This window comes from Pan paniscus, chromosome X (assembly GCF_029289425.2).
Source record: "Pan paniscus chromosome X, NHGRI_mPanPan1-v2.0_pri, whole genome shotgun sequence".
NCBI lineage: Eukaryota > Metazoa > Chordata > Mammalia > Primates > Hominidae > Pan > Pan paniscus.
In genome coordinates this window covers 44,852,005-44,874,477 of record NC_073272.2, presented here as the reverse complement: position 1 = coordinate 44,874,477, position 22,473 = coordinate 44,852,005, and the positions used below count along the sequence as shown (strand labels likewise).

General features: G+C 39.5%; 1 long non-coding RNA gene across 1 annotated transcript in view; it reads right to left on the bottom strand.

The window, feature by feature from the left end:
* Positions 1 to 4,898: 4,898 nt before the first annotated feature.
* LOC134729802 (uncharacterized) overlaps positions 4,899 to 22,473 on the bottom strand; it is a 33,352-nt gene continuing 15,777 nt past the window's right edge. The window contains exons 3-5 of the long non-coding RNA XR_010111252.1: positions 18,470 to 18,597; positions 17,880 to 17,939; positions 4,899 to 5,053 (exon numbers count right to left, since the gene is read on the bottom strand). This is a non-coding gene — a long non-coding RNA (uncharacterized LOC134729802). The remainder of the gene's footprint in view (positions 5,054 to 17,879; positions 17,940 to 18,469; positions 18,598 to 22,473) is intronic.

Sequence of the window (22,473 nt, the reverse complement as noted above, 5' to 3'; positions counted from 1 at the left end):
TTGACTTCATCTCTTCCTATCTGGATGCCTTTTATTTCTTTCTCTTGCCTTATTGCTCTGGCTATGACTTCCAGTACTATACTGAATAGAAGTGCTGAGACTGGATATTTTTTTCTTGTTCCAGTTCTAAGGAGGAATGTTTCTAGCTTTTGCCTATTCAGTATGATGTTGGCTGTGGGTTCATCATAGATGGCTCTTATTATTTTGAGGTATGTTCCTTCGATGCTGAGTTTGTTGAGGGTTTTTAACATGAAATGATGTTGAATTTTATTGAAAACCTTTTCTGCATTTATTGAGATGATCATGTGGGTTTTGTTTTTAGTCCCCTATATGTGATTAATCACATTTATTAACTTGTCTATGTTGAAACAACCTTTCATCTCAGAGATAAAGCCTACTTGTTCATAGTGGAATAGCTTTTGGATGTGCTGCTGGATTAGATTTGCTAGTATTTTGTCCAGGAGTTTTGCATTTATATTCATCAGGGATAGTGATCTGAAGTTTTCTTTTTTCATTGTGTTTCTGCCAGGTTTTGGTATCAGGATGATTCTGGCCTCATAGAATGCGTTCAACAGGAGTCCCTCCTCCTCAATTTTTTGGAATAGTTTCAGTAGGATTGGTACCAGCCCTTCTTTATGCCTCTGGTAGAATTTGGCTGTGAATCCATCTGTTCTGGGGCTTTTTCTGGTTGGTAGGTTTTTTTTATTACTGATTCAATTTTGGAACTGGTTATTGATCTTTTCAGGGTTTCAATTTTTTTTTTTCCTGGTTCAATCTTGGGAGACTGTATGTTACCAGGAATTTATTCATTTCTTGTAGGTTTTCTAGTTTGTGTTTTATGGAGGTGTTTGTAATAGCCTCTGAGGGCTTTTTTTTTTTTGTATTTCTGTAAGGTTGATGGTAATGTCCCCTTTGTCTTTTCTTATTGTGTTTATTTGGATCTCTCTTTTTTCCCTTATTCATGTACATGGCAGTCTATCAATCTTATTTATTGTTCCTAAGAACCAACTCTTAGTTTCATTGACCCTTTGTATGGGTTTTAATGTCTCAATTTCATTCACTTCATCTCCGACTTTGGTTATTTCTTTTCTTCTGCTATCTTTGGCTAGCTCTTGTTTTTCTAGTTCCTCTAGGTGTGACATGAGGTTTTTAATTTGATACGTTTCTAACTTCTTGATGTAGGTGGTTAGTGCTATAAACTTTCCTCTTAACTCTGCTTTAGCTATGGCCCAGAGATTCTGGTATGTTGTATCTTTGTTTTTATTAGTATCAAAGATTTTTTTAAAATTTCTGTGTTAATTTCATTGTTTACTGAAAAGTCATTCATAAACAGGTTGATTAATTTACATGTACTTGTATGGTTTTGAGAGATCTACTGGTATTGATTTCTATTTTTATTGCACTGTGGTCTGAGAGTGCGGTTGGCATGATTACAGTTTTTAAAAATTAGTTGAGAATTGCTTTATGGCCAAGTGTGCAGGCAATCTTAAAGTATGTGCTGTGTGCAGATGAGAATGTATACTCTATTGTTGTTGAGTGGTGTATTCTGTACATGTCTGTTAAGTCCATTTGGTCAGGCATTGAGTTTAGGTCCTGAATATTTTTGTTTGTTTTATTTCTTGTTGATCCAACACTGTCAATGGGGTGTTGAAGTCTCCCACTATTATTGTGTTGTTCACTAATAACAACACAATAATAGTAGGAAGGTTTTCTTAGGTCTCTAATAACTTATTTTATGAATATATGTGTTCCAGTATTGGTGCATATATATTTAGGATAGTTAAGACTTCTTGTTGAATTGAACCTTTTATCATTATGTAATGCCCTTCTTTGTCCTTTTTTATTGTTGTTGGTTTAATGTCTGTTTTATTTGATATAAGAATATCAACTCCTGCTCTTTTCTGTTTTCAATTTGCTTGATAGATCTTTCTACATCTGTTGAGCTTATGGATGTCATTGCATGTGAGATGGGTCTCTTGAAGACAGCATACAGTTGTGTCTTGTTTCTTTATCCAACTTGCCACTCCATGTCTTTTAAGTGGGGCATTCATCCCATCTACATTCAGGGTTGATATTAATATATCAAGATTTGAACCTGTCATCATGCTGTTAGCTGGTTGTTATGTGGACTTGATTGTACAGTTGCCTTTATAACATCAGTGGGCTATCTACATAAGTGTGTTTTTGTGGCGGCAGGTGTTCGTCTTTTTTTCTATGTGTAGCACTCCCTTAAGGACTTCTTGTAAGGCAGGCCTGGTGGTAAAGGACTCCCTTAGTATTTGCTTGTCTAAAAAGGATTTTATTTCTCCTTCAATTACGAAGCTTTGTTTGACTGGATAAGAAATTCTTGGTTAGAATTTTTTTTAATTATGCTGAATGTAGGCTCCCAATCTCTTCTGGCTTCTAGTGTTTTTGTTGAAAGGTCCACCGTTAGCCTGATGGGGTTTCCTTTGTAAGTGACCTGCTACTTCTCTCTAGCTGCCTTTAGGATTTTTTCTTTCACATTGACTTTGGAGAATCTGATGACTATGTGTCTTGGGTATGGTCATCTTTTGTGTTATCTCACAAGGGTTCTCTGAATTTCTTGAATTTGTATGTTGACCTCTCTAGCAAGGTTGGAAAGTTTTCCATGGACAATATCCTCAAATATGTTTTCTAAGCTGCTTGCTCTCTCTCTCCATCTTTTTCAGGAATGCCAATGAGTCATAGGTTTGATCTCTTTATAGAATGCCATATTTCTTGGAGGTTTTGTTCATTTTTAAAAATTATTTTTTCTTTATTTTTGTTTGCCTGCATTGATTCAAAGGGGCAGCCTTCAAGCTCTGAAATTCTTTCCTCAGCTTGGTCTATTCTGTTATTAATGCTTCCATTTTCATTCTGTAATGCCTGTAGTGAGTTTTTCACTTCAAGAAGTTCAGTTTGATTCTTTTTAAAAATCAAACTGGCTATGTTGTCTTTCAACTCTTGGACCATATTACTGTGTTCCTTGGATCGGGTTTCAACTTTCTCCTGTATGTTGATAAGCTTCCTTGCAATCCAGATTCTGAATTCTATGTCTGCCATTTCAGCCATTTCAGTCTGGCTAAGAACCATTGCTAGGGAACAAGTGTGGTCATTTTTTTGTCACGAGAAGACACTCTGGCTTTTTGAGTTGCCAGAGTTCTTGAACTGGCTCTTCCTCATCTGTGTGGGCTGATGCTCATTTCATCTTTGAAGCTACTGTTTTTTGGATGAAAATTTTTGCTTTCTTATTTTTTAATGTTCCTGAGGGTTTGACTATAGTATACTTTAGGTTTAGTTGTTTGGCTTCATTTCTAACTGCTTCCAGAGAGCCAAGTCTCAGCTCAGCACTCTGGCTATGTGCTCTATCCCTGAGGGGCTGGAAACAGGCCTGCAGCTTTATTCTCTTGCCCATTGAGTTAAGCACCTGATACATTGGAAGGGCCAAGGTGTTCCCAGTCTGCTGACAGTGATGCTCTGATGGGGGCTGCTGGCAAGAGTCCTCTGGAGGGATGGCAATAGACCCCTGCATGCATGCATGTCAGTGAGGCAGTGAGAGGTCCCCATGTGTATGCATGCCACCAGGGCAGTGGCAGGTCTCTGTGTGTGTGTGTGTGTGTGTGCATGCGTGCACTGGCAGGATGTGGAAGGGGTCCCTGTGTGCATGTGCCCTGGAAGAGATGATAGCGGGTCCTGTGGGGCTCCTGCATGTGCATGCTTGTGGGGTGGTGGGGATCCCTACCCATGTGTGTGCTGGTGAGGGAGCAGGGAGATGCTGTGGATAAGTGTGTGCTGGTGGGGAAGTGCTGCTGGTGGTGCAAAAAAATGCTGGCAGGGTGAAATGTGCAGGTGAGTGAGTGCTTGTGGGAGTCTATCTGTAAAAGCACATGGATGGTTAGGCGGGGTTTGCTGGCAAAAGAGCTGTGGCAGTGGCTGCTGGCAAACTGAGGCTGCCCTGCAAGCAGGTGCTGCAAGGCAAGGACCCTGGGAGAGGCCAGCAGACAGTGGGTTACTCAGGTCAGACTGCCTCCATCCCATGGGCAAGACAACCCTCCTCTGTTTGGATGCAGCTGGTAACAGACTAGAGCCACCTAGAAGAATATGGTGAGCCTTGAGTGATGAGTGCCCATGGTTGTGCTGCATTGCAGCCAGCCATTCCTGCACCAAACCCTCTGGACTCCACACAGGCTGGAGTTCTGTCTCTGCCAACTCTTAAGGCAGTTCTCTCTGCTGGACCAGATGTCCAAGGGGGTCATGGGGTCTCCTGGACCTGGGATCTTGGAAGTTCATGGCAAGAGTGGGCCACTCTATGCCTATTTCGCTTATCCCTTCTCTAGGCGCCACTTAGTGTCAGAAACATGTCCTGGTGCTTGGCAACCTTGTGCAGGGTTCCCAGCTTCCTTCACTTTCAGCCTGGGGCCTGCATCTTCCCTCTGTCCACACTCAATGACTTAGTTTTGAAGATCTATTTGGAGTGTGTTTGTCTACCTGATGATCTTGTCTCTCTTGGTGGGTGCATCTAGTAAGCCATCTTGGCTCTCTCCCTGCCCCACAATTTTCTGATAAACCTAAATGAGATTCACAACTGCTAGGAAATTCTTCATCTTACGTTTCCATATCAGTCCATCAGTCAGGGGGGTAAAGCTCTTTAACCAGAGGTCCTCTATCACTTGTTTGCTTGCACTTTTATTTTATCCTACTGAACAGTGATTTCCTAGCCATGTCTTTTTTTCATACAAATATTTTTAAGAGAGAAATCTTTGAATTGGCTTGCATAGAATCTTAGAGGAAGCATGATGTAGAACTTTGGCACATGCTTGTAAATTAAATAATTTTTCAAGTAGTGGAGATGCATGAACGAGGCAGTCAAAGAAGAGAGACTACGTACAAAAGAAATACAAGACCTAATATATTAACATGTCAGTATATCTACCACTTCCCCACTGCCCTCATGCCCTTGCTCCCAAGTGGAAAATTTTTCTCTTCTCTGAAATTTTCTACTTTCTTTTTTTTTCCATGGACAGGAATCATTACTCCTCTGAATGCATGGACCCTGTGGAAAGAAAATTAATTTATTTACATATTCCCAAGGAAGCCCAAATGCCTGCTGTTCATTTGCTGAATGAATACATTTTGTAAAAATGGTATAGATAGTGAAGATACTATATGGCTGTATGGCTCATCACAGAACGAACATTGAAGCAGCATATTTTCTAAGATTATACTTCCCCTCCTTCATACATGCTTTTCATGTACATTATTCAAAGAGAGGTAGGACGAGGAGTCCTTCTTTCAGTAGCCCAATCTTCTTGCAGGAGTTTCCCAGCTAATCAGAATTTCAAGGAACACCTACAATGCCTCTGCTCTTTGCTCTTTTGAAGAGTTTTAACTGCTTACATTATTCCTCCACCACAGAGAAAACTCTTAGATTATATTAGACGAAAGCATAATTTTAGACAGATATTTGAAAACAATTTTACCTCCACAAAAGAAAAAGAAAAACCTCAATGGTAGCCAGTAGAGGTAGCAGAAAAAGCATAATGCAACACTTCACCAATTTTATTAATCTATTCAATAAATATCTGTTGAGTACAGATGCTCTTCGACTCATGATCAGGTTATGTGCAGATAAACCACATCTTAAGTCAAGGAGTATAAAGAATGTGTATGGCTTTCATATCGTCGTAAAGTTGTAAAGTTGAAAAATTGTAAGTTGAACCCATTGTAAGTTGGGAACTGTCCATAATACTCTGTAATGTCCATAATACTCTGTGTGGGGAATCAAGCAAGAAAATAGTTCTGCCCTCAAAATACTTATGGCCCATTTCCACAATCTAAAATTGAAAAGCACGTATGATATTAATATTAAATAGTCCAATTAAATAAACTTCATCAGCATGAAAATACCAAAAGAACTGTATTTTTCTGGGCCAAATGTTGTACAAATATATCACTATTGTAAGGGACAAAAAGTAATAACTTTTCCTTACTCATTGCTAAATTCATGACTGTGTATTAGTCTGTTCTCACATTCCTATAAAGAACTACCTGAAACTGGGTAACTTATAAAGAAAAGAAGTTTAATTGACTCAAAGTTCTGCAGGCTGTACAGGTAGCATGGCTGGGAGCCCTCAGGTTACAATCATGGTGGAAGGTGAAGGGGAAGCAAGCGTTGTCCTCACATGGCAGATCAGGGAGAGAGAGAGAACAAAGGGGGAAGTGCTTCACTTTTTCAAACAACCAGATCTGATGAGAACTCACTCACTATTATGAAAACAGCAAAGAGAAAATCTGCCCCCATGATCCAATGACCTCCCACTAGATCTCTCTCACAACACTGAGGATTACAATTCAACATGTGATTTGGGTGGTGACGCAGAGCCAAACCTTATCATTCCCTTCCTGGCCCCTCTCAAATCTTATGTCCTTCTCACATTTCAGAACACAGTCGTGCCTTCCCAACAGTCCCTCAAAGTCTTAACTCATCCCAGCAATAACTCAAAAGTCCAACACCAAAATCTCATCTGAGACAAGGCAAGTCCCTTCCACCTATGAGCTTGTAAAATAAAAAACAAGTTAGTTACTTCCAAGATACAATGGGATACAGGTATTGCGTAAATTCTCCTGTTCCAAAAGGGAGAAATTGGCCAAAACAAAGGGGCTACAGGACCCATGCAAGTCCAAAACCCAACAGGGAAATCATTAAATCTTAAAGCTCTGAAATTATCTCCTTTGACTCTATGTCTCAAATCCAGGCCACACTGATAAAAGGGGTGGGCTCCTAAGGCTTTGGGCATCCATACCTCTGTGGTTTTGCAGGGTATAGCTCTCTCAGATGCTTTCATGGGCTAGCATTGAGTGCCTTCATCTTTTCCAGGTGCATGATGCAAGCTGTAGGTGGATTTACCATTCTGGGGTCAGGAGAACAGCGGCCCTCTCCTCACAGCTCCACTAGGCAGTGCCCCAGTGGGGACTTTGTGTGGGGGCTCCGACCCCACATTTCCCTTCCCCAGTGACCTAGTAGAGGTTGTCCATGAGGACTCTGCCCCTGCAGCAGACTTCTGCCTGGACATCCAGACTTTCAATATATGCTCTGAAATCTAGGCACAGGCTCCCAAGTTTCAACTCTTGCCCTTTGTGTACCCACAGGCCCAAGGCTACATGGAAGCCACCAAGTCTTGGGGCTTGCACCTTTGGAAGCAATGTCTTAAGCTGTACCTTGGCCCTTTTTAGCCATGGCTGGAGCTGGAGCTGCCATAATGCAGAATACCATGTTTGCCTGCACAGAGCAGAGGGGCCTGTGCATTTTTTTCTTCTAGGCCTCCAGGTCTGTGTTAAGAGGAATTAAGAGGAACCATTTTTTTCTTCTAGGAAACCATTTTTTTTCTTCTAGGCCTCCAGGCATGTGATGAGAGGATCTGCCATAAAAATCTCTGAAATGTCATAGAGGCATTTTCCCCATTGTCTTGGCTATTAACATTTGGTTCCTCTTTGCTTATGCAAATTTTTGCAGCAGGCTTGAATGCCTCCCCAGAAAATGTTTGTTTTTTTTTTTCTACCACGTGGTCAGGCTGCAAATTTTCCAAATTTTCATGCTCTGCTTTGCTTTTTAATAAAAATTCCAATTTCAGACCATCTTTTCACAAATGCACATGAATGTATGCTATTAGAAGGAGTCAAGTCACATCTTGAATGCTTTGCTGCTTATAAATTTCTCCCACCAGATACCCTAAATCATCTCTCTCAAGTTCAAATCTCCACAGATCCCTAGAGCAGGGCACAATGCCAGAAGTTTATTTGCTAAAGCATAGCAAAAGTGACTTTTTCTTCAGTTCCCAATAAGTTCCTCATGTCAATCTGAGACCTCAGCCTGGATTTTACTGTCTGTATCACTATCAGCATTTTGGTCACAACAATTTAACAAGTCTCTAGGAATACCAAACTCTCTTTCATCTTCCTGTCTTCTTCTGAGTCCTCCAAACTGTTCCAACCTCTGCTGGTTACCCAGTATCAAAGTCACTTCTACGTTTTCAGATATCTTTATAGCAATGCCCTACCTCTCTGGTACCAATTTTCTGTATTAATCCATTCTCACATTGCTATAACAAACTACCTGAGACAGGGTAATTTATAAAGAAAAGGGTTTTATTTGACTCACAGTTCTGCAGGCTGTACAGGTAGCATGGCTGGAAGGCCTCAGTAAACTTACAATCATGGCAGAAGGCAAATAAGAAGCAAGCACTGTCCTCATATGGTGGAGCAGGAGAGATAGTGAAGGGGGAATTGCTACACACTTTCAAGCAACTAGATCTCATGAGAACTCACTCACTATGACGAGAACAGCAAAGGGAAATGTATTAGTCCATTCTCACACTGCTATGAAGAAATACCTGAAACTGGGTAATTTATAAAGGAAAGAGGTTCTATTGACTCGTGGTTCTGCATGGCTGGGGAGACCTCAGTAAACTTATAATCATGGTAGAAGGGGAAGGAAACATGTCCTTCTTCACATGGTGACAGGAGAGAGAAATGCCAAGCAAAGCAGGGGAGAGCCCCTTAGAAAACCATTAGATCTCATGAGAGTTCACTCACTATCACAAGAACACCATAGGATAATGAATTTATTTAGTAAGAGTTTTACATGACACAAAGCCTTCAGAAATGAAAAACCAACCCCCAAGGAGGTACAAAAGCTTATAAACCATCTTTTAAAAAATAATTTTTATTTTTATATTTTTAGATACAAAATTTCTCTGCTGACTGAACCACAGTTACTGCTTCTATTCACATTTCATTGGCCCAGGCAGGTAGAGGACCGCAGCTAATTTCAAGGACAATGGGACAATGCAATTCTATCAGATACCTCAAAGGAGGAGAACTGAACTATTTGTTTACAGCCTTAATAATACACTTTCCAAAGCATATTTCAGAAAAGCTAGAAAACTGAAAGTCTCCTAAAACCATTAAAGTAATATCAGTGACAAGAAATTTGAAGAATTCAGTTTCAGGTGTCTTCAATGGGAAGTTTTAACAAATAGTCAACAAATAATTTTTTTTTTCATCTGTTACAAATTCATCACAATATAACTGGCTAGCCATATGCAAAGGATTAAAACTGGACCCCATAATTATACCATATACAAAAATTAACTCAAGATGGATTAAAGACTTAAATGTAAAACCCAAAACTATAGAAACCCTAGAAGAAAATCTAGGCAATATAATTCAGGACATAGGCACAGGCAAAGATTTCATGATGAAAACACCAAAAGCAATTGCAACAAAAGCAAAAATTGATGAATGAGATCTAATTAAACTAAAGAGCTTCTGCACAGCAAAAGAAACTATCAACAGAGAAATCAAACAACCTATAGAATGGGAGAAAATTTTTGCAAACTATGCATCCAACAAAGGTATAGTAGCCAGCATCTATAAGGAACTGAAACAAATTCACAAGAAAAACAAACAGCTCCATTAATATGTGGGCAAAGGACATGAACAGACAAAAGAAGACATACATGCCCCCAACAATCATATGACAAAAATGCTCAACATCACTGATTAAAGAATGCAAATCAAAACCACAATAAGATACCATGTCACAGCAGTCAGAATGGCTATTATAAAAAGTTAATAAATGACAAATGTTGGCAAGGTTGTGGAGAAAAAAAAGAACACTTATACACTGTTGGTAGTAGTTTAAATTAACTCAACCATTGTGGAAGACAGTGTGGTGATTCCTCAAAGACCTAAAGACAGAAATATCATTTGACCCAGCAATTCCATTACTGGGTATATACCCAAAGGAATATAAATTATCTTACCAGAAAGACACATGCACACAGAATTTTGTTGCAGCACTATTCACTATAGCAAAAACATGGAATCAACCTAAATACCTATCGATGATAGACTGGATAAAGAAAATGTGGTGCATATACACCATGGAATACTATGAAGCCATAAAAAGGAATGGAATCTTGTCCTTTGCAGAGGCATGGATGGAGCTGGAGGCCATTATCCTTAGCAAACTAATGCAGGAACAGAAAACCAAACACTACATGTTCTCACTTACAAGTGGGAGCTAAATGATAAGAACACATGGACATATAGAGGGGAACAACACACACTGGGGTCTATTGGAGGGTGGAGGGTGGGAGGAGGGAAAGGTTCAGGAAAAATAACTGATGAGTACTAGGCTTAATACCTGGGTGATGAAGTAATCTGTACAGCAAACCCCCATGACATAAGTTTACCTATATGACAAATCTGCACATGTACCCCTCAACTTCAATGTTAAAAAAATTATGCCAATAAAACAAATGGGGGAATATACTCTGAATTACCTTATAAGGCTAGTATAACCTTGATTTCTAAGATAATTCAAAGGAAATACAAGAAATAATAATTAAAGGTAAATCTTATTCATTAATATAGATACAAATATCCTGGACAAAATATTACATTCGATCAAACAATATTTGAAAATACACTACATCAGCCTATAGTGTTTATATCCCAGGAATGAAAGTACAGTAAAACATGAGAAACCAATTTATATAATCCACCACATTAACATATTAAAAAGGATATATATGTATATATACACACACATATATTGTATATATACTCACCTCGATAGATTTGGAAAAATCAATGCTATTTAACATCCATTATCTTTTTTTAATCATCTTTACTGAACAAGAGCAAATGCATTTTTGAAACATTTTTACTGAATAAGAGCAAACCTAAATCATACTCAATGGTAAATTCAGGTTCCAACTTTATCCTTGGTATCAGAAGTAAGACAAGGATATCTCCTATCATTACATCCATCCTTTATTTTATCAGATGCCTTGGTCAGTGAAACAGAACAAGAAAAAGAAATAAAAGCTATTGGTCTAGGAAAGGAAGAATCATACTATCATTTTTCATGGATGACACAATGTACATTTAGGAAATCAAGAAAAGGATTAGAAACAGCTGCAGTATGCAGCACTTGCAGAAAGAAATTAAAAGGGGTTAGTGAATCCAGCATCTTCAACTGAAATACCCAGGTTCTCACTTTGGGACTGACCAGGCAAACAACTCGACCCACAGAGAATGAAGAAAAGCAGGGAGCAGGGTGATGGCCCACCTGGGAGTGGCACAGAGCCAAAGGAACCCCCACCCAAGCCAAGGGAAGCAGTGACTGATAGTGCAACCCCACCTGAGAAACCACACTTTTCCCACAGATCTTTGCCACCTGCAGGTCAGGAGACCCCCTCAAGAGCTCATGCCACCAGGGCCTTGGGTCAGATACACAGAGCTGTGTGGAGTCTCAGCAGAGCAGCTGCTTAGGCATACACAAAGACACAGGAGTTTTACATACTCTGGCCCTGGGATCCCTGGCAAGGTGGGAAATCTGTCCATACATATCCCTAGAAAGGGGGCTGAATCCAGGGAGCCAAGCAGCATCTTTCTCTGGGCCCCACTTCCATGACATGTCATAAGTTAAGACCCACTGGCTTGGAATTCCAGCCAGCCAATGGGAACAAGCTGGAATCGCCTGAGATGGGCCTGAGTTCCCGGGGGAGGGGCAGCTGCCATCTCTGTGGTTTGGTAGTCTCAGCTGTTCCAGCCTGCTAGCTTTGGAGAATACAAATGGTCCAGATGAGGAAGAGGCCCTTACAATGCAGTACAGCTGTTTTGCCAGATTGTGGCCAGACTGCTTCTTTAAATGGGACCTCAATCCATTCCTCCTCACTGGGCAAGACCTCCCTGTGGGGGCTTCAGCCACTCCAGCCAGGGTTCTATGGACAGAGTTCTTATCTCTGGGACAGAGCTCCCAGCACGAGGGGCCGCCACTACCTGCAATTTGGCTACCTCAGCCATTCCAGCCTGCTGGCATTGGAGAATACAAATGGTCTGGATGAGGAAGGGTCCCCCAAAACATGGTACACTTGCTCTACCAAAAAGCAGCCAGACTGCTTCTTCAAGTGGGTTTCTGATCTTGTTCTTCCTGACTGGATGAGACCTCTCAATTGGGGTGTCCAGCCACCTCCTACAGGTGCGTTCAGGGTGGTGACAGATCAGTACACCCCTGGGACAAGGTTTCTAGAGGAAGGAGCTGGCTACCACCTTTGCAGTTTCACAGCCTTCACTGGTGAAACCTCCAGGTATGGGAAAAACCAAGGCAACTAGGGTCTGGAGTGAACTCCTAGCAAACAACAGCAGCCCTACAGTAGAGTGACCTGACAGTTAAAAAATAAACAAACAAACAGAAAACAACAATATCAACAAAAAAGACCCCACAGAAACCTCACTCAAAGGTCAACAACCTTAAAGAACAAAGGTAAATAAGTTCACAAAGATGAGAAAGAATCAATGCAAAAACACTGAAAAATAAAAAAGCCAGAGTGCTTCTTCTCCTCCAAATGATGACAACACCTCTCCAGCAAGGCTACAGAGCTGGGGTTGAGGCTAAAAAGACTGAATTGACAGAAGTAAGCTTCAGAAGGTGGGCAATAACAAACTTTGCTGAGCTAAAGGAGCATGTTGTAACCCAATGCAAAGAAGCCAAGAATCATGATAAAACAATACAGGAGCTGATAGCCAGAATAGCCAGTTAAGAGAAAAACATAACCGACTTGATAGAGCTGAAAAACATGAGAACTTCACAATGCAATCACAAGTTTCAATAGCAGAATAGATCAAGTGGAGGAAAGAGTCTTGGAGCTTGAAGACTATCTTTCTGAAATAGGACAAGCAGACAAAAATAATTTTAAAAAAATGAATGAAAAGGAATGAACAAAACCTCTGAGAAATATGGGATTATGTAAAGAGACCAAACCTACTACTCACTGGGGTACACCAAGGAGACTTGAAAAATGGAATCAAGTTGAACTTCCCCAACCTAGAAATACAGGCCAACATTCAAATTCAGGAAATACAGAGAACCCAAGTAAGAAACTCCATGAAAAGATCAATCCCAAGACAGATAATCTGCAGATTTTCCAAGGTCAAAATGAAAGAAAAAAAAATGTTAAGGCAATTCAGAAAGAAAGGCCAGGTCACCTACAAAGGGAAACCCATCAGACTAATAGCAGACCTCTCAGTGGAAGCCCTACAAGAAGACAGGGGGCCAATATTCAACATTCTTAAAGAAAAGTATTTCCAATGCAGAATTTAATATCTGGCAAAACTAATCTTCATAAGCAAAGGAGAAATAAGATCCTTTTCAGACAAGCAAATGTTTAGGAAATTCATCACCATTAGGCCTGCCTTGCAAAAGCTCCTGAAGGAAGCACTAAATATGGAAAGGAAAAACCATTACCAGCCACTACAAAAACACACTGAAGCACACAGACCAGTGACACAGTGAAGCAGCCACATAAGCAAGTTGGCAAAATAACCAGCTAGCATCAGGATGACAATTAAATTTACACATAACAATGCTAACCTTAAATGTAAATGTTCTAAATGCCCCAATTAAAAGACACAGAATGGCAAGCTGGATAAAGAGCCAAGACCCAGTGGTATACTGTCTTCAAGAGACCCATCTCACATGCAAAGACACACATAGGCTGAAAATAAAGAGATGAAGGAAAATTTACCAAGAAAATGGAAAACAGAAAAAAGCAGGGGTTGCAATCCTGGTTTTTGACAAAAGAGAATTTGAACCAACAAAGATCAAAAAAGACAAACAAGGGCATTACATAATGGTAAAGGGTTCAATTCAACAAGAAGAGCTAGCTATCCTAAATATGCACTCAATACAGGAGCATTCAGATTCATAAAGCAAGTTCTTAGAGACCTGCAAAGAGACTTTGACACCCACAAAATAATAGTGGAAAACTTCAACACCTCACTGACAATATCAGGCAGATCACTGAGAGAGAAAATTAACAAAGATATTCAGGACACAAACTTAGCTCTGGATCAAGTGGATCTGATAGATATCTACAGAACTCTCCACCCAAAAGCAACAGAATATACATTCTCATAGCCACATGGCATCTGCTGTGAAATTGATTGCATAATTGGAAGTAAAACACTCCTCGATGAATGCAAAAGAACTGAAATAACAGTCTTTCAGACAACACAATCAAATTAGAACTCAAGATTAAGAAATTCACACAAAACTACAAAACTGCATGGAAACTGAACAACCTGCTCCTGAATTACCACTGAGTAAATAAAGAAATTAAGACAGAAATCAAAAAGTTCTTTGAAACTAATGAGAACAAAGAGATGATGTACCAGAATATCTGGGACACAACTAAAGCAGTGTTAAGAGAAAAATTAATAGCGCTAAAATGCCCACATCAAAAAGCTAGAAAAGTCTCAAGTTAACAACCTCACATTTCAACTAAAACAGCTAGAGAACCAAGAGCAAACAAACCCCAAAGCTAGCAGAAGACAAGATCAGAACTGAACTGAGGTAGATAGAGACATAAAAAACTGTTCAAAAAATCAACAAATCCAGGAGCTGTTTTTTTTTTGAAAAAAAAAATCAATAAAATAGACCATTAGCTAGACTAATAAAGAAGAAATGAGAGAAGAATCAAATAAATGCAATCAGAAATGATAAAGGAGATATCACCACTGACCCCACAGAAATACAAACAAGCATTAGAGAATACTAAAAACACCTCTGTGCACATAAACTAGAACATCTAGAGGACATGGGTAAATTCCTGGACACATACAACCTCCCCAGACTGAACCAGGAAGAAATTAAATCCCTGAATAGACCAATAATGAGTTCTGAAATTAAAGCAGTAATAAATAGCCTACCAACCAAAAAAACAAAAACAAAAACAAACAAACAAACCAAAAAAGCCCAGGACCTGACATATTCACAGCTGAATTCTGTCAGAGGTACAAAGATGATCTGATACCATACCTACTGACATGATTTCAAAAAAATGAAAAGAAGGGACTCCTCCATAACTCATTCTATGAGGCCAGCATCATCCTGATATCAAAATATGTCACAGATATAACGAAAAAAGATTTTAGACCAATATCCTCGATGAATATTGATGCAAAAATCCTCAATAAAATACTGGCAAACTTAATCCAGCAGCACATCAAAAAGCTTATACACCATGATCAGGTTGGCTTCACCCCCAGGATGCCAAGTTGGTTCAACATATGCAAATGAATAAATGTGATTCATCACATTAAACAGAACTAAAGCAATAATCACATTATCTCAATAGATGCAGAAAAGGCCTTCAATAAAATTCAACCTATCTTCATGTTAAAAACTTTCAATAAACTAGGTATCGAAGGAACAGACCTCAAAATAATAAGACCCATATATGACAAACCCATAGCCAATATCATATTGAATGGGAAAAAGCTGGTATCATTCCCCTTGAAAACCAGCACAAGACAAATATACCCACTCTCACCACTCCTATTCAATATAGTATTGGAAGTTCTTGTCAGGGCAATCAGGCAAAAGAAGGAAATAAAGGGTATTCAAATGGGGAGAGTGGAAGTCAAATCTTCGTTTGCAGATGACATGATTCTATATGTAGAAAACCCCATCATCTCAGCCCAAAAGCTTCTTAAGCTAATAAGTAACTTCAGCAAAGTCTCAAGATACAAAATCAATGTTCAAAAATCGCTAACATTCCTATACACAAACAACAGGCAAGCAGAGAGCCAAATCATGAATGAATTCTCATCCACAATGGCTACAAAAAGAATAAAATACCTAGGAATACAGCTAACAAGGAAATTGAAGAACTTCTTCAAGGAGAACTACAAACCACTGCTCACAGAAATCAGAGAGGATACAGTCAAATGGAGAAACTATCCATGGTCATGGATAGGAAAAATCAATATTATGAAAATGGCCATACTGCCCAAAGTAATTTATAGATTCAATGTTATTCCCATTAAACTACCATCAACATTCTTCACAGAATTAGAAAAAAACTATTTAAAAATTCATATAGATCAAAAAATGAGCCCAAATAGCCAAGATAATCCTAAGCAATAAGAACAAAGCTGACGGCATCATGCTACCTGACTTCAAACTATACTGCAAGGTTACTATAACCCAAACAGCATGGTACTGGCACAAGAACAGATACATAGACCGATGGAACAGAATAGAGAACTCAGAAATAAAACTGCAAACTTACAACCATCTGATCTTTGCCCGTGACAAAAACAAGCAATGGGGAAAGTACTCCCTATTTAATAAATGGTGCTGAGAGAGCTGGCTAGCCATATGCAGAAAATTGAAACTGGACCCCTTCCTTACTCCATATACAAAAATTAATTCAAGATGGATTAAAGACTGAAATGTAAAACCCCAAACTATAAAAACCCTAGAAGAAAATCTAGGCAATATCATTCAGGACAGAAGAATGGGCAAACATTTCATAACCAACATGCCAAAAGCAATTGCAACAAAAGCAAAAATTGACAAATGGAATGTAATTAAACTAAAGAGCTTCTGCACAACAAAAGAAATTATCATCAGAGTGCAGAGACAACCTACAAAATGGGAGAAAATTTTTGCAATGTATCCATCTGACAAAGGTCTAATATCTAGAGTCTACAAGGAAATTAAATTTACAAGAAAAAAAAACAACCTCATTAAAAAGTGGGCAAAGGACACAAACAGACACTTCTCAAAAGAAGACATAAATGTGGCCAACGAACATTAAGAAAAGCTCAACATCACTGATCATTAAAGAAATGCAAATCAAAACCACAATGAGATACCATCTCACACTAGTCAGAATGGTGATTATTAAAAAGTCAAAAACAACAGATGCTGGAGAGGCTGTGGAGAAAAAGGAATGCTTTTACACTGTTGGTGGGAGTGTAAATTAGTTCAACTTTTTTTTTTTTTTTTTTTTTTGAGACAGAGTCTCGCTCTGTCACCCAAGCTGGAGCGCAGTGGCGATCTTGGCTCACTGCAAAGTCCGCCTCCTGGGTTCACGCCACTCTCCTGCCTCAGCCTCCTGAGTAACTGGGACTACAGGCACCTGACACCATGCCCGGCTAATTTTTTGTATTTTTAGTAGAGACAGGGTTTCACCGTGTTAGCAGGATTGTCTCAATCTCCTGATCTCGTGATCTGCCTGCCTTGGCCTCCCAAAGTGCTGGGATTACAGGCATGAGCCACCACACCTGGCCAATTAGTTCAACTATTGTGCAAAACTGTTGTGCAAAAACAGGGTGGCAATTCCTCAAAGACCTAGAGACAGAAATACCATTCGACCCAGCAATCCCATTACTGGGTATATACCCCAAGGAATATAAATCATTCTATTATAAAAATATATGCACGTATATGTTCATTGCAGCACTGTTCACAATAACAAAGACATGGAATCAACCTGAATGCCCAGAATTGATAGATTGGATAAAGAAAATGTGGTACATACACACCATGGAATACTATGCACCCATAAAAAGAAATGAGAGCATGTCCTTTGCAGGGACATGTATGGAATTGGAAGCCATTTTCCTCAGCAAACTAATGCAGGAACAGAAAACCAAACACCACATTTTCTTACTTATAAGTGGGAGCTGAATGACGAGATCACATGGACACATAATGAGGAACACCACCACTGGGGCCTGTCGAAGGTGGGAGTTATGGGGAGGGAGAGCATTAGGAAAAATAGTTTATGCATGCTAGGCTTAATACCTAGGTGATGGGATAATCTGTGCAGCAAACCACCATGGCATACGTTTACCTACGTAACAAACCTGCATATCCTGCACATGTACCCCAGAGCTTAAAGGTTGAAGGAAAAAACAAGAAAGAAAATCAAGAAGAATCTACAGCTAAATTATTAGAATTAAGAGTTTAGAAAGTTTGTAGAATACAAATGTATATAAAAAATTGCATTTCTATTTACCTGTGTAGGGAAGGGAAACTATCTTTTTCTTCTACCCTTCTGAGTTCTTGATTGTGGCGTCTGTAACAGAAGACAGAGAAAAGCATATAAAAGACAAAAGAGAAGCATACACATTTTAAAAATATAAGCTTTACATGCTGTGAGAGCTTTAATAAGGAAATGAAGACCCAAATAAGTGATTAAACCTGAGTGTTTTTAACACTGTATTTGATGAAGAGTGGAGAGTCACAAAGAAATATAAGACAAAGGGGGTATGAGCTAAGGGTAATAAAGTGGAGGACACAGCAAAAATTTAGTTCATATTTCCCTCTGTGTCCTTTTGTCTTCACAAATAAGAATGATTCTTTCCTTAGAATATAGGGAGGTGAAGGGGGAAAATAACCCCATAGCCTTTTTTTTTTTTTTTGAGACGGAGTCTTGCTCTGTCCACCAGGCTGGAGTGCAGTGGTGCGATCTCAGCTTGCTGCAGCCTTCGCCTTCTGGGTTCAAGTGATTCCCCTGCTTTAGACTCCCAAGTAGCTGGGGCTACAGGTGCATGCCACCACACCCAGTTAATTTTTCATATTTTTTAAATAGAGATGGGGTTTCACCATGTTGGCCAGGATGGTCTCGATCTCCTGACCTCGTGATCCGCCGGCCTTGGCCTCCCAAAGTGCTGGGATTATAGGCGTGAGCCACCATGCCTGGTCCCCCATAGTTTCTTAGTTGGAATGGACCCCTATAACAAAAAACAGATTAACGGGAGAAAAACAAATGGAAGTATGTCTTTAAATTACAGCTTATATAGCATCTTCAATAAAGAACAGTAAATTTTTAGAGAAGTGACAAGACAAACGAAAAGGACTTTGACAGTAACTTGGGGGAAGGCAAATAAATGGCAGTTAAAGGCGAATTAATAAAGCTTGTTAATGTAGATTTCTCTAGTACCATCTACAGGCCAATGAGGGTCTAAAGCTGTTCTGGCAGTTAACCCTTTTCTTCCTGGCAGAAGGCAAGGATGCCTTTAGTCTTTGTAAATGTTTATCCTGCTTTTAAGCAAATAGAGGGAGAGCAGAGAGCTTTCCTGCATCCGCTTCTTCTTAATCATCTTCAGCTCAACAATTCTTCATATTTTGGGGTGACATATTCTGTTCTTCCACAGAGGGTTCCTCTCACAGGAGGGTTTTGTGACCTGCTTCAGGAAACAGTCAGAAAGTCCATACCACATATGCCAGTTCTCAAGTTTTTTCAGCTTAAAATATTCAGTAAGACAAAATGTCAAATTTTGGAGTAACATGTCCTGAACTACATGATGAGCAATATTTAGATAATAAATATTATTACAGTAATATAATGGAATATCACTCAAAAATAAAAAGAATAAACTCCTGAAACATGAAACAACATTGCCGAATCTCAAAAATGTTATCCTGAGTGAAAGAAGCTAAATCCAAGAGTGCCATATTAGTTATATATTGCTGCATAATATTACCCAGACATTCAGTGACTTAAAGCAACATTTATTATCTCAGTTTCTCTGGGTCAGGAGTCTAGGAGCGGCTTAGCTGGATGGTTCTAGCTCAGTGTCTCTCATAAAGTTGCAATGAAGGTTCATCTAGAGCTTTCAGTCATCCGAGACATGATGGGGTGAAGGATCTGCTTCCATTTTTAATTACATATATGGCTATTGGCAGTAGGCTTCAGTTCCTTGCCACATGTGCCTCCCCATGGGGCTTCTCAGGGCATAGCTTCACCAAGAACAAGTGATCCAAGAGAGTGAGAGTGAAAGAGACTGAGATGGAAGCAACTGTGTTTTAATAACCTAATCTCAGGAGTGATATACAATCACTTCTGCTGTATGTGATTGGTCACACAGACCAACACTGGTACAATGTCGGAAGGGGCTACACAAAGATATGAATACCAGAAGCCAGGGATAATTTTGGATCATCTTGGATACTGGCGATCCCAAGGGCATAGTGTATGATTATATTTATATAAAATTCTTAAACAGGCAAAACTAATCTAAAGCTGGTGAAAGCTAACAGATTAGTGGTTGCACAGTGATAGTAGTTAAGGGTGAATGTTTGAAAAGGGGCATAAGAGAAGTTCTGAATTTCTATAGAATATTTATATAAAAATGGGATAGTGGTTACATGGGCGCATATACTTGTCAAAACTCATTGAATAAAACATTTAAAATGGATTCATCTTATTTACTTATTTATTTATTTTTTGAGACGAGGTCTTACTCTGTCGCCCAGGCTGGAGTGCAGTGGCACAATCTCAGCTCACTGCAACCTCCGCCTCCTGGGTTCAAGTGATTCTCTTGCCTCAGCCTCCTGAGTAGCTGGGATTACAGGCGCGTGCCACCACGCCGGGCTGATTTTTATATTTTTAGTAGACACAGGGTTTCACCATGTTGGCCAGGCTGGTGTTGAACTCCTGACCTCAGGTAATCCACCCACCTCAGCCTCCCAACATGCTGGGATTACAGGCTTGAGCCACCATGCCCAGCTGATGCATCTTATTATATAAATTATATCTCAAAAGTTGATTTTTTAAAAAATAGAAAATGGAATTCAAATAAAGATACCACTTATAATAGCATACAAATCAAAGCACTTAGAGATATAGAAAAATAGAATTCAAATAAAGATACTATTTACAGGCTAGGTGCAGTGGCTCACACCTGTAATCCCAGTACTTTGGGAGGCTGAGGTGAGATCAGGAGTTCAAGACTAGCCTGAACAACATGGTGAAACCTTGTCTCTACTAAAAATACAAAAAGTAGCTTGGGCGTGGTGGTGCATGCCTGTAGTCCCAGCTACTTGGGAGGCTGAGGTGGGAGGATCACTTGAACTCAGAAGGTAGAGGCTGCAGTGAGCCAAGATTGCACCACTGGACTCTCAGCCTGGGCAACAGAGTGAGACCCTGTCTCAAAATAATATATACTATTTACAATTGCATAAAAATCAAGGCACTCAGAAATATATTTGATAACCTAATCAGTAATCAAGGAAATAAACATTAAACATCACAATATTCAACAGATTAACACACACTGAAAGTCTGACAATTCAGACTGGTGATGACATGGAGCAACAGGAATTCCCAGGTACTGCTGGAGGGAGGATAAATTGGTCTAGCCACTTTTGAAACAATTTTGGCATTCTCTAGTAAAACTGAAATTGTATCCGACTACTGGTGATATACCTGAGAGAAATTCTTTCATGTGTGCACTTGAATACAGAGTATTTAAGCAGTATTGTTCATAAAGCCAATAACTGGAAACAATCTACATGTACTCAATAGTACACTAGACAAACAAATTGTGTTGCATCCAGAAAATACAAAAAGGAAAACCAGGGGAGAATGGCTATATCCAACTGTCACAAGCATTGTTAAGCTAAAGAAGACAGTCACAAAAGACACTAACAATATGACTTTATTCATGTAAAAGTTCAAAAGCAAGGCAAGCCAAACTATGTCATGCAGTTTGAATCCATACTTAAGTTGAAAATCTGTAAAGAAAATGAAGAAAATAATCATCACAGATGGCTAGACCATGGTTGTCACTGGGAGAATGAGAGAAGAATGTGATGGCAAGGGGGACCATAGTAGGGTACTTTGGTGTAGGCATTGTTTGATTATTATTATTAACACAGGTGGTAAAAATAACAGAACTCAGGTGTCCTACTAGTTTTAAACAAGTGTTTGATACTTAATTACTTTATAAACTTTATGTATTTTTCTTATTACCCTTGACTCCATCTCCCTTTTGTTTTTTTTCCAAGCAGTTAAATGAGGCACAAGGTGGTAACTAGCAGTGCATACTCACACAGACCTGCTGCTCCTGTTGCCACTGACATGCCCACAAAGTCTGAGCAGAGGTGGCTGTGCCCAGCCCTCATCTTCAAAATCACTGAGGCCTCCTCTAATAGCATCCTTGTGAGGTGCTGCCTCAGGGCCCTCAATCTTGGACTGTGATTTAGTGAGCATTTTCTGAACACAACATATTTTGTCTCCTAGGTTAAAGGGGGTGGCTTTAGATAAACAGATTATAAATTGTGACAGAAAGAGTGCCTAGGATTGCTAGAAGAGATAAGCCAGCAATGCCATGCTATCTGGCATCACCAACAAAAATGCTGGAACTAACATGGTTGATGTCTTATCACACCAATGTCCTTACATATTAACTCTTTCTTTCTCCTGTAATAGTGCCTCCTCATAATGAGGCTTATGCGTGAGTTCCTGGGAGCTGGACTGGAGGACTGAGTCAGGACTGAAATAACTGACTTTGTTTTTGGAAACAATCTACATGTACTCAATGGTACACTAGACAAACAAATTGTGTTGCATCCAGAAAGTATAGAAAGGTAAACGAAGGGAGAATGGCTATATCCAACTGTCACAAACAATGTTAAGCTAAAGAAGACGGTCACAAAAGATACCAACAATATGATTTTATTCTTGGATTGTGATAAGATTGTCCTTTTCCCTCAGATCCTGTCCACTGCCCTTGGCCATATTCTATCCATCTGACTCTTTTTCCCTGATGGAAAGTCCTTCCCAGGAGGCAAATCAAACTCTCACATAAGGAGATATTTCTCTG